Source organism: Lynx rufus, unplaced genomic scaffold, assembly GCF_022079265.1.
Source record: "Lynx rufus isolate CCGP_SWC_20201006 ecotype Redwood Valley unplaced genomic scaffold, mLynRuf1.p SCAF_4, whole genome shotgun sequence".
NCBI lineage: Eukaryota > Metazoa > Chordata > Mammalia > Carnivora > Felidae > Lynx > Lynx rufus.
Window position 1 is genome coordinate 169732818 of NW_025814856.1, and position 17285 is coordinate 169750102.

A 17285-nucleotide genomic window follows, 5' to 3' on the forward strand; every position below is an offset into this window, starting at 1 on the left:
AGCGCTACAAAGAACAGTGCGGCCATCCAGGGCCATTACATCCACCGACTCCCGAGTCTCGAAGAAACGACGCGGACACACGCAGGCTCTTTGGATCTGACTTTGCTGAGATAATGCAGATGCTGGAAAGCAGCAGGATACACAAAAGAGAACGGCAGGTTAGGAAGAGGTTGTTAACTATGAGGGGATCCACCCCCTGGGTCACTGTACAGTCTCTGATTGTTAATTTGCTCACTGGGGAACTGCTGTAAAATCCAGAGTTGAAGCATTGCCTGAAACAAATACGGGTTGAGGAAGGCACAAAAACAGGACTGGAGAAGCTACGAAAGCAGCTTCTGTTCTAGGAGCAGAGGAGCAGCATCTAACAGGGGACAGCGCTGCCATGAATTCACAAGAATAAGCAGTTTCACTGTGCCCTCACAACAATTCAAGAGAGAGATGTTACAGTCCCCGCGCTCCCTGGGAGAAGCCCACAGGCAGGCCCGGAGCACAAACCCAGGGAGATGCCCCTCAGTCAGCCGCCTGGGCCTCAACTCAAAGCAAAGGGTCTGCTTTCCTGAAGCAACATATAATCTCATGACAAATATCACGTCCTGTCTTTGTCTGGTTGGAACACACATCGCTGCCCACTTCCTCCACGAACTGACCGCGTGCTGCTGTCTGTTACTGCGCCCCTGTTCCCCACCCCCCCGGCTCTGCCCCCTGGGGCCTCTCGTTCACAGGCCCTCCCCACTGAGTACCCGCAGCAGGCCCTGTGAGGTGGGAAGGGCACAACAGCCTGGAGGGAAAACTGCCAAGAACCACCCAAAAGACGGTTAGCCAGCACTGAGAGTTAGCGAGACCTGCACCCAAGCTTGTCGCCCCACAAGTAGTGACCCCGAGAAAGGCACCGGGCCCATCCAGTCTCGGTCTCCCGAGCAGGACAATCAGGCTGCCTGATCTTTAAGACTCAAGTCCAGCCACCCAGGAGATGGTCTCTGCCGGAAGAACAGATGCAAACCACCCAGGGTCTCTCAAGGAGCCCGGGCAGTCTGGTCGCCCCTCCCACTGCCCCAGATGCTCAGAGGGCCACATGCTCCCTTCTCTGTGCCCAGGACCATCCCAGCGCATTGCCAGTGCCACAGAAGACCGTGGAGGAGCAGCCCCACGCTCGGGCCCACCACTCGCTCACATTAACAACCCTGTTTGTCACATGGAACTTGCAGATGACAGACTGTGAGGAAAGGCAGCAGGAAGAAGCCTTTCCCCACTTCCTGTGCTGCTCTAATCACAGCTGACAATTAGACTCAATTGGAAGGAGAAACGCACCGCAATTAACACTTGAATCTTGACCCTCAACAACCTGCTATCTGCGTGTGCCTCATTCCACCCTTTACAGGGAACTGGTTAAAAAATGCAGCAGAGAGACTTCTACCAGCAGTTATTTCAAGTTGTTTATCAGCAGAGCTGCAAGCATTAAGCATACTCCACCCCACCATGCAATATGCTAATTTATTTGTGTTGTTATCTGCTCTAAAATTAAGAAAGGCCGTATTTCATTTTAAGTGTCAGCCACCTACTAACACTAATTACGACCATAAATCATAGAAAGAAAAAGACATCTGTGTGAGACACTTGGCCCCGCCCCGTGCTCTCCATCCGACACACTTCCTTCTCCAGCGGCACCCACCTCCCTCTCCCTTGGCAGGCTGGGCACGGCTCCAAAGTCGATTTGTTCACACAGCAATCTCACAGTCGAGCTCGTGAATGGCCTCAAGACCAGGTGCGACTCCAAAGCCAGGCAGTGAAACCTGTGAAGCAGGCCCGTGAAGCAGTCCATCTCGGTGCCCAGAGCTTACAGCCGGAATTGCTCAGCTTTGATGGTGGTATCCCCCCTCTCCATGAAAACAAAGGCGGCATTTCCAAAATGCTCAAACTGCTCCCTTGGCTGACCACCCAGAGACCAGCTGTGAAGGTGGGAACACCCCTTGTGCATCTATCCACAGATTTCCCTCCAGCTTCAGAACACACGCGCACGCTGACAGATACACACAGGCAGACACATCACACACACTCACGATACACTCACAGATGTGCATACCAAATCTTTCTAGTCCTAGTTCTGCTTCCCCTTTATTTTCTCAGAATACTGCGCAAGATTGCGTCACCACCTTGATGCCTCTTTTTCTTTGCCTATTCAAACAGAAAAAGATCCAGCAATTCTGCAGAGCCAGGCCAGCTCTGCCTCCCATCATTCCTGAGACATTTAGAAAGGGTTTTGTATTTTGTGGTGGAAAGAGCCCACACGAGCAGGATTCCCACGCCCTGGCCGGTTAACTGCCGACCCACAGCTGCACGAATCCCCAGTGCAGCCCTTCCACTCGGAGGGTGTCCCCTCCAGACTGGGATGCTGCTGTAGAGGGGAGAGTGGCCTGAAAATCGAAGGCCCCAGCCCAGCAATCCGCATCACCAGTATTCCGCCCACCCACAGGCAAGCTGACTACCCCCCAGGGTCTGCTCTTTCCCAAGCTCCCTCCCTCCCACAGGTGTTTGCAGAGGCACTGAGATGGATGCCAGTGCACACTAGCGGAATAGGAGAGGTTCTGTGACCGAATGTAAGAAAAAGAAAAAAGTAAAATGAATTCTCTCACCAAACAATAAAACAGGTTCTCTCTCAGATGGACCATATGAACAGGAGCAGTGACTGTATCTTGTACAAAGCCACTGGAACATGCTTAGAACCCAAGTATTCTCAGGAAATCTTAACACTGAGAGCTGATGGGGAGCCTGGGTGCCTCAGTTGGTTAAGCGTCCAACTTTGGCTCAGGTCATGATCTCACGGTTTGTGAGTTCGAGCCCCACATCAGGCTCTGTGCTGACAGCTCAGAGCCTGGAGCCTGCTTCAGATCCTGTGTCTCCTTCTCTCTCTACCCCTCCCTGCTCGCTCGCTCTCTCTCTCTCTCTCTCTCTCTCTCAAAAATAAACATTAAAAAAAAATTTTTTTTAAACTGAGAGCTGATAATGCTACTAAGCCAAGAAAGATTTAGTATGACAGCCAAATAAAATGATGACAAACTCCAGCTGGCATGCGAATTCTACTCAAACGCACGTTAATAACTAGTATAACAAGTACGTTATCTCTTCGCAAAGGCAATCTTTCACAAATAACGAAGTCTTCTCATACATAGTTCTCTTACTCGATCACTCCCCCTTCTCACTGAGCACTCCCAAAGCAAACAACAATACAATGTAATGACTCTCCCAGTTGCCTACTGCAATGCCTACTCCCATTTTGCAAAAAAAGGAAACCCGGACTCGAGAAGGTTAAGAATATGCCCACAGTCTGACTCAAAGCCTGGTCTGTCTCCCCCCCACACACGTGCTTTCTCCACTACTGCGAGCTGTTCCAAGTAAGAGGGGTGGGTTTGTGTCCACACAAGCGTTCACCAGGGCAGACACAGGCACATCACACCACTGGGACCTTACTTGGCGGAGCCCTCTGTCCAGATCCCAGCCCGCAACTCTCATTCCTTCTCCTACCTCCACCTGCAACCTTTGCTCTTCTGTGGGCCTGGAACACACCCAAGGAAAGAAAAAGGCAAATCTTTGCCAGTATCTGGCCAGTGACCGCACACACGTGCACCCTTGGCGGGAAGGAGAGCCCCTGCTCCTGCTCACTGCTTCTCCTTTTACCGTATAGCTCCTCCTAAGGCAGTACCACTGGGCTCCTGCTTGCCCGTGGCTCTGCTCCTGGCCTCCACACCCTGTCTCAGCTCCCTGGAGCTTTGCAGAGCAGCTCCCACCCCGGCAGGAAGCGATGGGAGGCCTCACAGAGCAGGCAGATGGTGACACCTGGACTCAGGTGCCTTCAGCCACATGCAGAAACGAAGGGTATGGGCAAAGCGTGTCTGTCCCGGGGCCCATCCTGCCAACAATTACCAGGAGCACCACCCCAGAGGTAGTCAACCTGAGGCGTGTCTCAGAGCAGACACTGAAGTAGACAAACAGTGGCAGACAGGTCCAGGCACAGGGCACACCCCCTGGCTGCACCTCAGGGGTTCCCAGAAGTGGACAGACATCATTTATTTTGTTGGTTTTTGATTTTGGTCTTGATTTGGTGTATACATTGTTTGTTCTCCACTAACCCAGCCCATTTTCTCTGGGAGCTGATGCTTGGCTCTCAGACATCTAAATAGCAATAATCTAAAAGCTGCAAGACGGTGTGTGTGTGTGGTGATTTGTACAGGAAGGCTCATGTTTAAGCCAAGGTGAGCCATTGGAACCAGGCAATGAACAGATCTGACTATCTCAGTGCAGCGGGAAAGCCTTCCCAGCTGCAGCACTGGAAGGATATTGGGTGACCCTTTGTGGCAGGTTCTGGGCTGCAGTCTCCACCACAGCAGATGCCAGGTGAGGGAGGACAGCTCTCGGTTCACAGTGGTCCCCAGTAAAACCTCAGACCTGGAGGTGGGCACAAACACCCTTTTTCAGCTCCATTTCACTCCCCACAGGTGGACTTTCACAGTTTCTATTCTTTCTGTTCCTGTCCGTCCTCTGCCGGGAGTCCCCAGTTCCCCAAGAGTCTCTGGAGCACAGCACTCAGTAAATTGGGTGATTTAATGCATGAAGAATCACTTCGGGGCGTGCAGGGCTGAGAAACCGAATAAGAACTCTCCACTGCCCCAGCTCCCAATGTGAGGAGTCCACACCTCAGCAACATTCTCTTGGTTCAAATACGCCTCGTACTGGAAAAGTGGCATGAAAACACAGTGAACGGCTACAGGTATTTGGTAATCAATATATTCACCCTCATTAAGTGAAGGCAGAGCGCCCCGAGGGCATGCAGCGAGGCACTGTGCCCTGTCCTGGACCAGGGCCTGGCGGGCCTGGCCCACTCGCTAGGCAGCAGGAGGTGTCCTCCCACGAGCAGACAGAGGTCCAGGGGAGTGGCAGCTGGGTGCACACATACGGTGGCAGTTCTCTCTCCTCCACCGTGACCTCCGGAATCTCCAGGTCAGAAGGGCAGCCCTTCCAAAAGCAACAGGAGCAGGTGCTGGGCTGGTCTCTGCTGAGGCAGGGGGAGCACAGGCTCTGGTGAGCTGCAGGTGGAGGCTGAGGGCAGCCTCACCCCTGCCCCTGACAGCTGCAGGGGAGAAAGGAAGTTCTGAATAAGGTGTCAAACCAATTTCACAGAAGCCTATAAAGCCCAGGTGATGTGAGCTGGCACCTGACAGTGTGAAACGGAGTATCAGCTGGTGCCAGGCAAAGTCTGAGATAAAGGTCACCTGGACACCGGGACCCAGGGTCTAAGCCGTCACCTGCTGTCTCTACCAAGCATGTGTCTTCTTTGAAACCCACCAGCCACTGACTGCACTCACTCACTCACTGTCGTCACTGAGCAGTTATTTGTCAGAGGCCCCTATTTTACGGCCGGCAGCAGGTAAACCATCAGTAGAAACAGCCTTCTTTAGGTTTCCCACTCACACCCCGGTCGGCATAGCAACAGCCTGAGTCATGTAAATGCCAAGAAGCAGTCTCAGGAAAGACACTCAAGTCCTCACAGCTGCCTCTGGGAAGGTGTTTCATACTTCAGTACCACCTTTTTGCAAGAAACATACACAGACTTCATAACTTCAAAAATAAGGCAGGGACTAAGTCAGTGGAGCATTCAACTGTTGATCTCTGGGTCACGAGTTCGAGCCTCATGTTAGGGGTAGAATTTAAATATACATTTATAATAGCAAAGTTAAATAATATAAACCTTACTTTCCTTTCCCGGCTAACTTGCACTAGAAGCCTCACCAGACACCCACACTGACCACTGTGCCCAATGTGCTGCAGAGCTCACTGCCCGCATCCCCCACAGAACCCCACGTGCTCTGTTTTTTGTTCCTGACTTTGTGTACCTGTCCTGCCTTGTCCAGGCCTTTAGAAAAGAGCAACTGTGCCTTGAGCCCCATGAGCCCCCAGTCACTGTGTCTAGTGGAGCCTTTCAATAATCTTAATCAATTTCATTTCAGTGCCAGAATTTATCAAAACAGTGATTCTCACCAAAGCCATTTTATCAGTCTCTCCCAGGTAGAAAACAGTAAGGACTGTGAAAACATGAGGTTCTGGGGAATTACATTAAATTATACTCTTTTAGAAACGGCATTAGCAAAGAAAAGTAAGGTGTAAGATTTGAAGAAATATTCTTTTTAAAAGTCATCCTCATTTTTTTTTTAACGTTTATTTTTGAGACAGAGAGAGAGCATGAACAGGGGAGGGGCAGAAAGAGAGGGAGACACAGAATCTGAAACAGGCTCCAGGCTCTGAGCTGTCAGCACAGAGCCCGACGCGGGGCTTGAACTCACGGACTGTGAGATCGTGACCTGAGCCGAAGTCGGATGCTTAACCGACCAAGCCACCCAGGCGCCCCAAGTCATCCTCATTTTTAACATCCATCCAGAGTGAGGAAGTATTGGCCTGGCTCTACCCCATGGTGGACGCACAGCCTTGGCAAAGCCTCTCTGGCTCAGTTGTCTCAGCTGCGAATGGGGGCGGGGGGGGCGGGGAGTTCCCTGCACCCAGCAGGTGTGAAGATAAAGTGCCCATAGTCCCTGGCACAGGGTCCTGCTGTCACTGCTCCCAACATCGCCATGCCATGGGCACAGACCCACATAACCACAAATTCCCTACTCCCACGGTAGTTTTCCTGAACATTTCTATCACATCAAAAGCAAAAATGCATTTAATCAGATGGAGTATCCAAGCATGGACAGAAAACCTTTTCCACATTAAGAACTGCTTCTTTTGGAATAGACCCTGAACAACAAGCAAGAGAATAAAAAGCCTCAGACCAGAGGCTGGGATGCTGTGCACTTCTAGGAGCTGTGCACTTCTGGGAGCAGGAAGCAGCCCTGAAACCAGCGCTCAGACACCCCTCATCTCAGCAACCTGCACTGAAGTCACAATATCTTGTCTCCTTCCCCCAAGATCCCAGATTAAAGCTGTGGTCCTGATTCCAAAGACAAAAGAGAAAGAGAGAGGAGGGGGAGAGGAAGGGAAGGTGGGGAGGAGGAGGGAGAGGGAATGAGAAGGGAACAGGAAGGCGGCCCTGTGATGTCCCTCCCAAAGCATCTAGAGGTTTGGGGCTTTCAGGGTAGGAGGGCTTCTACCCATCATGTTCATCCCAGTGCTGTCTGGGTGCAGAAACCACAATCCAGGATGCCGGTGATCCCACTGAGAGGAAGAAGACAGTCTCCAGAGCCAAAGAGCACATGGGGGTCTGAGACCAAAGCCATTCACAACTGGTGTGTATTACCCAGGGCACTATGGCCTTACAGTCAACTGCCCAGGAGTAACTGAGAGCTGATATCTGTTCTACTGTAGGCTTCACAGGCACTGCCTGCTGCAAACCTTCAGGGTAACTTCTCTCACCTCATTCTGTGTGACAGGGTGGCTGCAGGCTCAGTGCCCCTCCACATCCATGCTTCCTTCCCAGCGGGGGACACAGCGAGAAACCCACACAAACACAGGCAAGCTGGTGCCTGTCAGTGAGGCGGACTCCGGGGACCAACACAAATCACCAGGTCATGACAACTGGTCCTCCCTAGTCCAGCTCCCCACAACTTTGCTTGGTTAACTGTCCCTGAAGGTGACATCTACATTCATCAGGGGCTGAAAAGGCCACGGTCTGCCACACATCTTTTGTTTCTGCAAACAAAGTTCTTGTCTGAGGCAGGGGCCACTATCTTGAGGCAGTTCCTGCTGGCCCACCTATCCACAAAATCAGCTTCTCTGAGAGGTTGGTTAAGCATCCAACTCTCGGTTTGAGCTCATGATCTCACGGTTCGTGAGTTTGAGCCCTGTATTGGGCTCTGCGTTGCCAGCGTAAAGCCTGCTTGGGATTCTCTCTCTCCCTCTCTCTCCTCCTCCCCTACTCACATGCTCTCTCAAAGTAAACAAGTAAACTTTAAAGACAAAAATCAGCGTCTCGCACACAGAGAACTCCATACCTGTTCTGGAAGGGGGCTCATGAGCCAGGACCTGCCAACCATCAAGTCCTATGACATTTTTCAAAAATAAAGAAAAACTAAATTCTTATCTTGAGTAACTCCCTTGATTTCAAGTTCTTCATTGCATATATTTAAAAATAAGAATAAATTGTTCCAAATTCAAGATATCTACCAGAATTCTGTGTTTTATTTTTAAGGTGCAGGAGTTAATTGTTGGGAAATGTGTTGTGAACAACGTACATCTTGCTGTACTACTTTGATGGGCTTCAACTCTATGTGTTCTGAGTGCTTTTTTGACTGGTTCTTTGTTTTTTGTCCTCTACTTCCTGAGATGGAATAATAACTTCAAAACAAGCATTATTTTCTTGAATTGTTCTTGGGATTAAGAAAGCATTTCTAAGCTTGTTTCCATAGATACAAAGCTAAAGGAAAGCTTTGGGAAAATATCTAATGAGGAGCCTTGAATGTCAAATACTGAGAGTGCAAATAGCCACTTTGTCAGGAGACAGATATGGGGAAGCAAACTGAGAGAACCCCGTGGGGACAGTCAGGAACACGCCCCAGATCGAGCAGCATTGAAGGCCAGGATAAAGTGAACTACATGAAAACTAGGATTGCTGAGAGGTGGCATACATGGGTGACACAGCCAAACTTTCCATTATATGTGAGATGCGTGGCTTGAAGAGGAAACAAGATTGTTGGCAGTGCTGGATTGACTTATCTGGTTTCCAGGCCATTCTTGATGCACAGACCACTACGATAGTCGTATAATCTCAGGACCCTCCTTAGTAGACTTAAATCATTTTGTCATCATCACATGATAGATCATGGTATTTACCATATTTCAGGGTAGATATAAGTCAACTGGGGGTCCTGATAAAATATACATTCGATCCCCTAGACCTGCCATGGAGCCCAGAGTTCTGCATTTCCAATAAGAAGTAAGGGTACAGCTTGTAGAAATAATTTTAATTAAAAAACTTACATCAAGGCAGCCAGCAGGAGGTGGAAAAAGCAGTAGGAAAAGGATTAATGATGGCCAACAACAGCTGCGGGAAATGGCAACAACCCCTCACTTTCCGGCACGGTCCCTGAGGGTCGGCCCAGCCTTGATGGAGAGGAGATGCCCAAGAAGCACCCAGGTTGAGGCAGTGGCAGCGGCAGGGACTCAGTGAGGAGGAGGACACGGGGGAGCAGGGACATGGGTAGAAAGGGAAGACGGTGGCATCACTGCCCCAGCCGCCTAGTGCCACTGCCCACGCTGGTGGACTGGTTCCCGCACCTCCCGGTGGCAGAATCAAGGCCAGCCCCGGCTCCTGGCCCCACCTTGGACTCCGAGACAATACCCCCCGCCGCCCCCTCCCTGTCACAGGCACACACTCACTGAGCTCCTGGGCCAGGCCTGCCTGCCCTCTGGGCTACTTAAACAAAACAAAGCACACCTGGTGGAGGGTCCAAAACATCACTACCAGTAGGGAGATAAAGCAACCAAAGTCCCAACAACAGAGAGCAAGTAACACGCACCAAAAAACACCTCCTGAAGGCCCTGGGCAGTGTATGACCTTCTTTAATATGGTAGTGCTCACAGGTACAGGGCACATAGCAAGGTTTTAAAACATGTAAGGGACGGAACTAGCCAAAATGACGAAACAGAAGAATTCTCCTCAAAAGAAATCCCAGGAAGAAATGACAGCTAAAGAACTGATCAAAACAGATACAAACAATATAACAACAAGAATTTAGAGTAATAGTCATAAGATTAATAGCTCGGCTTGAAAAAAGCATAGAAGACAGCAGAGAATCTATTGCTGCAGAGATCAAGGAACTAAAAATTAGTCATGATGAATTTAAAAATGCTGTAAATGAGGTGCAAAATAAACTAGAGGTGGTGACAGCCAGAACTGAAGAGGCAGAGGGGAGATAGGTGAGATAGAAGATAAAATTATGGGAAAAGATGAAGCTGAGAAAAAGAGAGATAAAAAAAATCCTAGACCACGAGGAGATGGAGAACTAAGTGATTCAATGAAACGGAATAATATCCATATCATAGAAATTCCAGAAGAAGAAGAGAGAAAGGGGCAGAAGGTGCACTTGAATAAATCATATCTGAGAACTTCCCCAATCTGGGGAAGGAAACCAACACTGAAATCCAGGAAGCACAGAGAACTCCCTTCAAACATAACAGGAATCAATCTTCTGCATGACATATTATAGTGAAACTGGCAAAATATAAAGATAAAGAGAGAATTCTGAAAGCAGGTAGGGACAAACGGGCCTTAACCTACATGGGTAAACACATAAGGGTAGTAGCAGGCCTATCTCCTGAAACTTGGCAGGCCAGAAGGGAGTGGCAGGAAATATTCAATGTTATGAATAGGAAAAATATGCAGCCAAGAATCCTTTATCTAGCAAGCCTGTCATTCAGAATAGAAAGAGAGATAAAGGTTTTCCCAGACAAACAAAAACTGAAGGAGTTCATCACCACTAAACCAGCCCCACCAGCAATCCTAAGGGGCCTCTGTGAGTGTTGCAAAGACCACAAAGGACGAGAGACATAGCTACAACCATGAAACCTAAAATAACACAATGACTCTGAATCCATATATTTCAATAATAACACTGAATGTAAATGGACTAAATGCTCCAACCAAACGACATAGGGTATCAGAATGGAATAAACAAGACCTATCTATTTTCTGTCTAGAAGACCCATTTTAGACCTGAGGACACTTTCAGATTGAAAGTGAGGGGATGGAGAACCATCTATCATGCTACTGGAAGTCAAAAGAAAGCTATAGTAGCCATACTTGTACCAGACAAACTAGATTTTAAACTAAAGGCTGTAACAAGAGATAAAGAAGGGCATTATATCATAATTATGGGGTCTATTCATCAAGAAGAGCTAACAATTATAAATGTTTATGCACCAAATTTGAGAGCACCCAAAGGTATAAAACAATCATAAACATAAGCAATATTATTGGTAAGAATGTGGTAATTGCAGGGGACTTTAATACTCCGCTTACAACAATGGACAGATCATCTAGGGAGAAAATCAGTAAAGAAACAATGTCCCTGAATGAAACACTGGACTAGATGGACGTGACATATATTCAGAGCTTTTTATCCTAAAGCAGCAGAATACACATTCTTCTTGAGTGCACATGCAACATTCTCCAAGATAGATCACATACTGGGTCACAAAACAGCCCTCAATAAATATAAAAGAAGTGAGATCATACCATGCACATTTTCAGATCACAATGCTGTGAAACTTAAAATCAACCACAGGAAAAAGTTTGGAAAACCTCCAAATGCATGGACATTAAAGAACATCCTACTAAAGAATGAATGGATCAACCAGACAATTAGAGAAGAAATTTAAAAATATATGAAAACAAATGAAAATGAAAACATGACAGTCCAAACCCTTTGGGATGCAGCAAAGGCAGTCCTAAAAGGAAAATACATTGCAATCCAGGCCTATCTCAAGAAACAAGAAGTATCCCAACTACAAATCTAACAGCACACTTAAAGGAACTAGAAGCAGAACAGCAAAGAAACACCAAGGCCAGCAGAAGAAGAGAAATAATAGGGATCAAAGCAGAAATAAACAGTATAGAATTCAAAACAAACAAACAAAACAAAACAGTAGAGCAGATCAATGAAACTAAGACCTGGTTTTTTGAAAAAATAAAATTGATAAACCCCTAACCAGACTTCTCAAAAAGAAAAGAGACAGGACCCAAATAGATAAAATCACAAATGAAAATGGACTTATCACAACTAATCCCTCAGAAATACAAACAATTATCAGAGAATACTATGAAAAATTATATGCCAACAAACTAGACAACCTGGAAGAAATGGACAAATTCCTAAACACCCACACACTACCAAAACTCAAACGGGAAGAAACAGAAAATTTCAACAGACCCACAACTAGTGAAGAAATTGTATCAGTTACAAAAATCTCCCAACAAATAAGAGTCCTGGGCCAGATGACTTCCCAGGGGAATTCGACTAGACATTTAAAGCAGAGTTAACACCTATCCTTCTCAAGCTGTTCCAAAAAGTAGAAAAGGAAGGAAAGCTTCTGGACTCATTCTATGAAGCCAGCATTACCCTGATCCACAAACCAGACAGAGACCCCACAAAAAAGGAGAATTACAGGGCCAATTACAGGCCCTGATGAACATGGATGCAAAAATTCTCAACAAGATACTAGCATATTGAATTCAACAGCATATAAAAAAGAATTATTCACCATGATCAAGTGGGATTCATTCCTGGGCTGCAGGGCTGGTTCAATATTCACAAATCAATCAATGTGATATACCACATTAATAAAAGAAAGGATAAGAACCATATGATCCTGTCAATAGATGCACAAAAAGCATTTGACAAAATACAGCATCCTTTCTTAATAAAAACCCTCAAGAAAGTTGAGATAGAAGGAACATATCTAAACATCATAAAAGCCATATATGAAAAGACCACAGCTAATATCATCCTCAATGGGGAAAAACTAAGAGCTTTCCCCCTGAGATCAGGAACACGACAGGAATGTCCACTCTCACCACTGTGGTGTAACATAGTGTTGGAAGTCCTAGCATCAGCAATCAGACAACAAAATGAAATAAAAGGCATCAAAATTGGCAAAGAAGAAGTCAAACTTTGACTTTTCAGATGACATGGTACTCTACAGGGAAAACCCAAAAGACTCCACCAACAGGCTTCTAGAACTGATACATGAATTCAGCAAAGTCTCAGGGTACAAAATCAATGTACAGAAATCAGTTGCATTTCTATACACCAATGATGAAGCAACAGAAAGAGAAATCAAGAAACCGATCCCATTTACAATTGCACCAAGAACCATAAAATGCCTAGGAATAAACCTAACCAAAGATGTAAAAGATCTGTATGCTGAAAACTATAGAAAACTTATGAAGTAAATGGAAAAAAGATACAAAGAAATGGAAAAACATTCCATGCTCATGGATTGGAAAAATAAATATTGTTAAAATGTCAACACTGCCCAAAGCAATCTACACAATCAAATTGCACTGGCATTCTTCTCAAAGCTAGAACAAACAATCCTAAAATTTGTATGGAACCACAGAAGACCCCAAATAACCAAAGTAATATTGACAAAGAAAACCAAAGCAGGAGGCATCACAATCCCAGACTTTAGCCTCTACTACAAAGCTGTAATCATCAAGACAGTATGGTTTTGGCACAAAACAAGACACATAGGCCAATGGAATAGAATAGAGAACCCAGACTTGGACCCACAAATGTATCACCAACTAATCTTTGACAAGGCAGGAAAGAGTATCCAATGGAAAAAAGACAGTCTCTTCAGCAAATGGTGCTAAGAGAACTGGACAGCAACATGCAGAAGAATGAAATTAGACCATTTTCTTACACCATACACAAAAATAAACTCAAAATGGATCAAAGACTTAAATGTGACACAGGAAGCCATCAAAATCCTGGAGGAGAAAGTAAGCAACAACCTCTTTGACCTCATCCGCAGCACTTTCTTGCTCAACACATCTCCAAATGCAAGGGAAATAAAAGCAAAAATGAACTATTGGGACTTCATCAAGATAAAAAGCTTCTGCACTGCAAAGGAAACAATCAACAAAACTAAAAGGCAACTGACAGAATGGGAGAAGATATTTGCAGATGATGTATCAGATAAAGGGTTAGCATCCAAAATCTATAAAGAACTTACCAAAATCAACACACAAAAAGCAAATAATTCGGTGAATAAATGGGAGAAGACATGAATAGACACTTTTCCAAAGAAGACAACCATATGACCAACCAACACATGAAAAAATGCTCAACATCACTCATCATCAAGGAAATACAAATCAAAACCACATTGAGATACCACCTCACTCCGGTCAGAGTGGCTAAAATCAACAACTCAAGAAACAACAGATGTTGGCAAGGATGTGGAGAAAAAGGATCTCTTTAGCACTGTTGGTGGGAATGCAAACTGGTGCAGCTGCTCTGGAAAACAGTGTGGAGGTTCCTCAAAAAATTAAAAATAGAACTACACTATGACCCAGCAGCACTACTGGAAATTTATCCAAAGGATACAGGAGTGCTGATTCATAAGGGCACATGTACCCCTACGGTTATAGCAGCACTTTCAACGATAGCCAAATTATGGAAAGAGCCCAAATGTCCATCAACTGATGAATGGATAAAGAAGATGTGATTTATATATACAATGGAATACTACTTGGCAATGAGAAAGAATTAAATCATGCCATTTGTAGCAACGTGGATGGAACTGGAAGGTATTATGCTGAGTGAAATAAGTCAGTCAGAGAAGGACAGCTATCATATGTTTTCACTCATATGTAGATCTTAATAAACTTAACAGAAGACCATGGAGGAAGGGAAGGGGGGAAAATAGCTACAGAGAGGGAGGGAGGCAAACCACAAAAGACTCTTAAATACAGAGAACAAACTGAGGGTTAATGAGGGGGGTGGGGGAGAGCGGAAAGTGGGTGATGGGCATTGAGGAGGGCACTTGTTGGGATGAGCACTGGCAGTTGTATGTAAGCCAATTTGACAATAAATTATATTCATAAAAAAATAAAATAAAAAACTGAGTGTCTTGTAGGCAGCATATAGATGAGTCTCACTTTTATACCCATTCTGTCACCCTATGTCTTTTGATTGGAATATTTAGTCCATTTACATTCAAAATAATTACTGATAAGTATATACTTTTTGACATTTTGTTACTTGTCTTATGCTTGTTTTTGGAGTTCTTCTCTGTCCATTTTTGCTCTTGCTGTCTTCCTTCACAGTTTGCTCTCTTAAGTAATATACTTGGATTCCTTTCTCTTTACTTTTTACATTATCTGTTTATCAGTTTTTGATTTGCAGTTACCATTAGGTTTATATATAACATTTATGCATATACCAGCCTATGTTAAGTTGATGGTTGCTTAAGTATGAGCTCATTCTTTGCTCCTCCACACACCACATTTTAGGTATATAGTCATACTTTACATCCTTTTATTTTGTGAGTCCCTTGACTAATTTTTATAAATAAACTTAATTTTACTGCTTTCATGCTTCCTACTTTTCTTACTCCACTTAAGGACTTCCCTTTCCACTCAGAGTCCCCTTTAACATTTCCTGTAGGGCTGATTTAGTGGTTATGAACTCCTTTCACTTTTGTTTGTCTGAAAAAGTCTTTATATCTCCTTCTATTCTGAATGACAGCCTTGCTAGATGAGAGTATTCTTGGTTGTAGGGTTTTTCCTTTCAGCACTTTAAATATATCATGCCACTACCTTCTGGCCTCCAAAATTTCTGCTGCAAAAATCAGCTGCTAGCCTTACGGGGTTTCCCTTGTATGTAACTGTTTTCTCCTGCTGCTTTTAAACTTCTCTTTTTATTACTATTTGCCATCTTAATTGGTATGGGCCCTTGTGTGGACCTCCTTGGGTTGATTTGGCAGGGGGGGGGGGAGGGGAGGGGCTCTCTGTGCTTCCTGGACCTGGATGTCTATTTCCTTTCCCAGATTAGGGAAATTTTCAGCTATTATTTCTTCAAATACACTTTCTGCCCCTTTTCTCTCACTTCTCCTTCTAGGACCCCCATAATGCAAATGTGATTTTGCTTAATGGTGTTGCTGAGTTCCCTTAATCTATTTTTTTAAGATTTTATTTTTAAGTAATCTCTACACCCAACATGGGGCTTGAACTCACAACCCTGAGATCAAGAATTGAATACTCTACTAACTGAGCCAGCAAAGCCACCCCTATTTTCATCTTTTATTACTCATTTTTCTGTTTGGCTTGCTTTCCATTACTTTGTCCTCCAGGTCACTGATCGATGCTTCTGCTTCCTTTATCCTGCTATTTATCCTATCTAGTGTATTTTTAATTTTACTTATTGTGCTCTTCATCTCTGATTGGTTCTTTTTTTATATTTTGTCTTTGTGGAGGGTCTCACTGATGTCCTCCACTCTTTTCTCAAGTCCAGTGAGTACCTTTATGACCATTACTTTAAATTCTCTATCAGGCATATTATTTATCTCTGTTTCATTTAGCTCTTTTGTGATTTTGTCCTGTTCTTTCATTTGGGACATATTCCTCTGTCTCCTCATTTTGTCTAATTCCCTGTGTCTGCTTCTGTAGGTTAGGAAAGTCAGCTATGTCTTCTTCTCTGGAAAGTAGTGGCCTAAAGAAAAAGACCAGTGGTGCCCTGTATTGCAATGTCCCCTATTCACCAGAACCTAGCACTTCAGAAGTGTCTCCTATGTGTGTTTTGTGTGTCCTACTCTTGTGGTTGAGACATGTTTGCCTACAGTCCAGTCACCTAAAATGGTTCTTTTGCCTGTTGTGGACAGGGTTTGGTCCCTGGACCAGTCTGGGTTCCCCATCACCTTGAGTTGCATCAGATCAGGCATTTGCCAAAGATGTAGTAGCAACTAACTGAAGGATGCTTTCCCTTTGTTGTTCTCTGAGAAGTTTACTTGGTGAGCAGGGCCTGCAGTCAGACTAGCTATGTGCCCCCAGCCCACTGCTGGGGCTGCAGTTGAATTGGTGTGTCTTCAAGGGCAGGGACTCAGTTTCCCCTAGCTCTCCTGGCTCTCCCAGAGCTGAGCTGGCTGATTTTTAAATTCCAGGTGTTAAGCCCCATTGGTTGTTCAGCCTCCCTGGTTTTCAAAGCCAAATGTTATGGAGATTTGTTCTTCCCATGTGGGTCCCCCATGACTGGGATGCCTGGCATGCCTGGTGTCAAATCAGTTCCTCTCCCTTCCCACACCCATGGTGTCCCTCCCTCCCACAGTCAGTCCCACAGGTCCCTTTGGCTCCCAACCTCATCTCCATCCTTCCTACCCTCCTCAGTGTGGTCTCTTCTCAACATTTAGCTGTGGACAGTCTGTTCTGCCAGTGTTCACGTCATTTTCTGGGTTGTTTACACTGATGTGGGTATCATCTAGTTGTATCCAGGGTACAAGGTGAACCTAGGGTCCTCCAACTCTGTCATCTCCGGAAGTCCCACATAAGAATTTTATCAGAGGATGAGCTTGATTGGTTTTAGGAAAAGTCTGAAGTGAATATGAACGTAATTTTTTTGTCCTGTTTAACTTGTTACATTTCAACATCAGTGTGTTTGTACATCCCACTATACGCTGTAGATAAAATGACAGAACCAAGAAAAAGGATTTAAAACTATATCGGAGTAAAACTCACCTCAGGAATTATCAACCTCCAACTGGCAATAATGTCCTATAGGACACATGCCCTGGTATGTTAATAA

At 45.4% G+C, this 17285-nt stretch overlaps 1 protein-coding gene across 4 annotated transcripts in view; it reads right to left on the minus strand.

The window, feature by feature from the left end:
• The window catches only part of PTPRN2 (protein tyrosine phosphatase receptor type N2), a 766821-nt gene that overhangs the window by 723968 nt on the left and 25568 nt on the right, over positions 1–17285 (minus strand). The window contains exon 1 of one of the 4 annotated variants that reach the window (XM_047094889.1): positions 496–512. The exons of the other annotated variants lie outside the window; for them this stretch is intronic. The gene's annotated coding sequence lies outside the window, so the exon portion shown is untranslated. Of the gene's footprint in view, positions 1–495; positions 513–17285 lie in introns of those variants that run through there. 4 annotated transcript variants of the gene reach the window in all.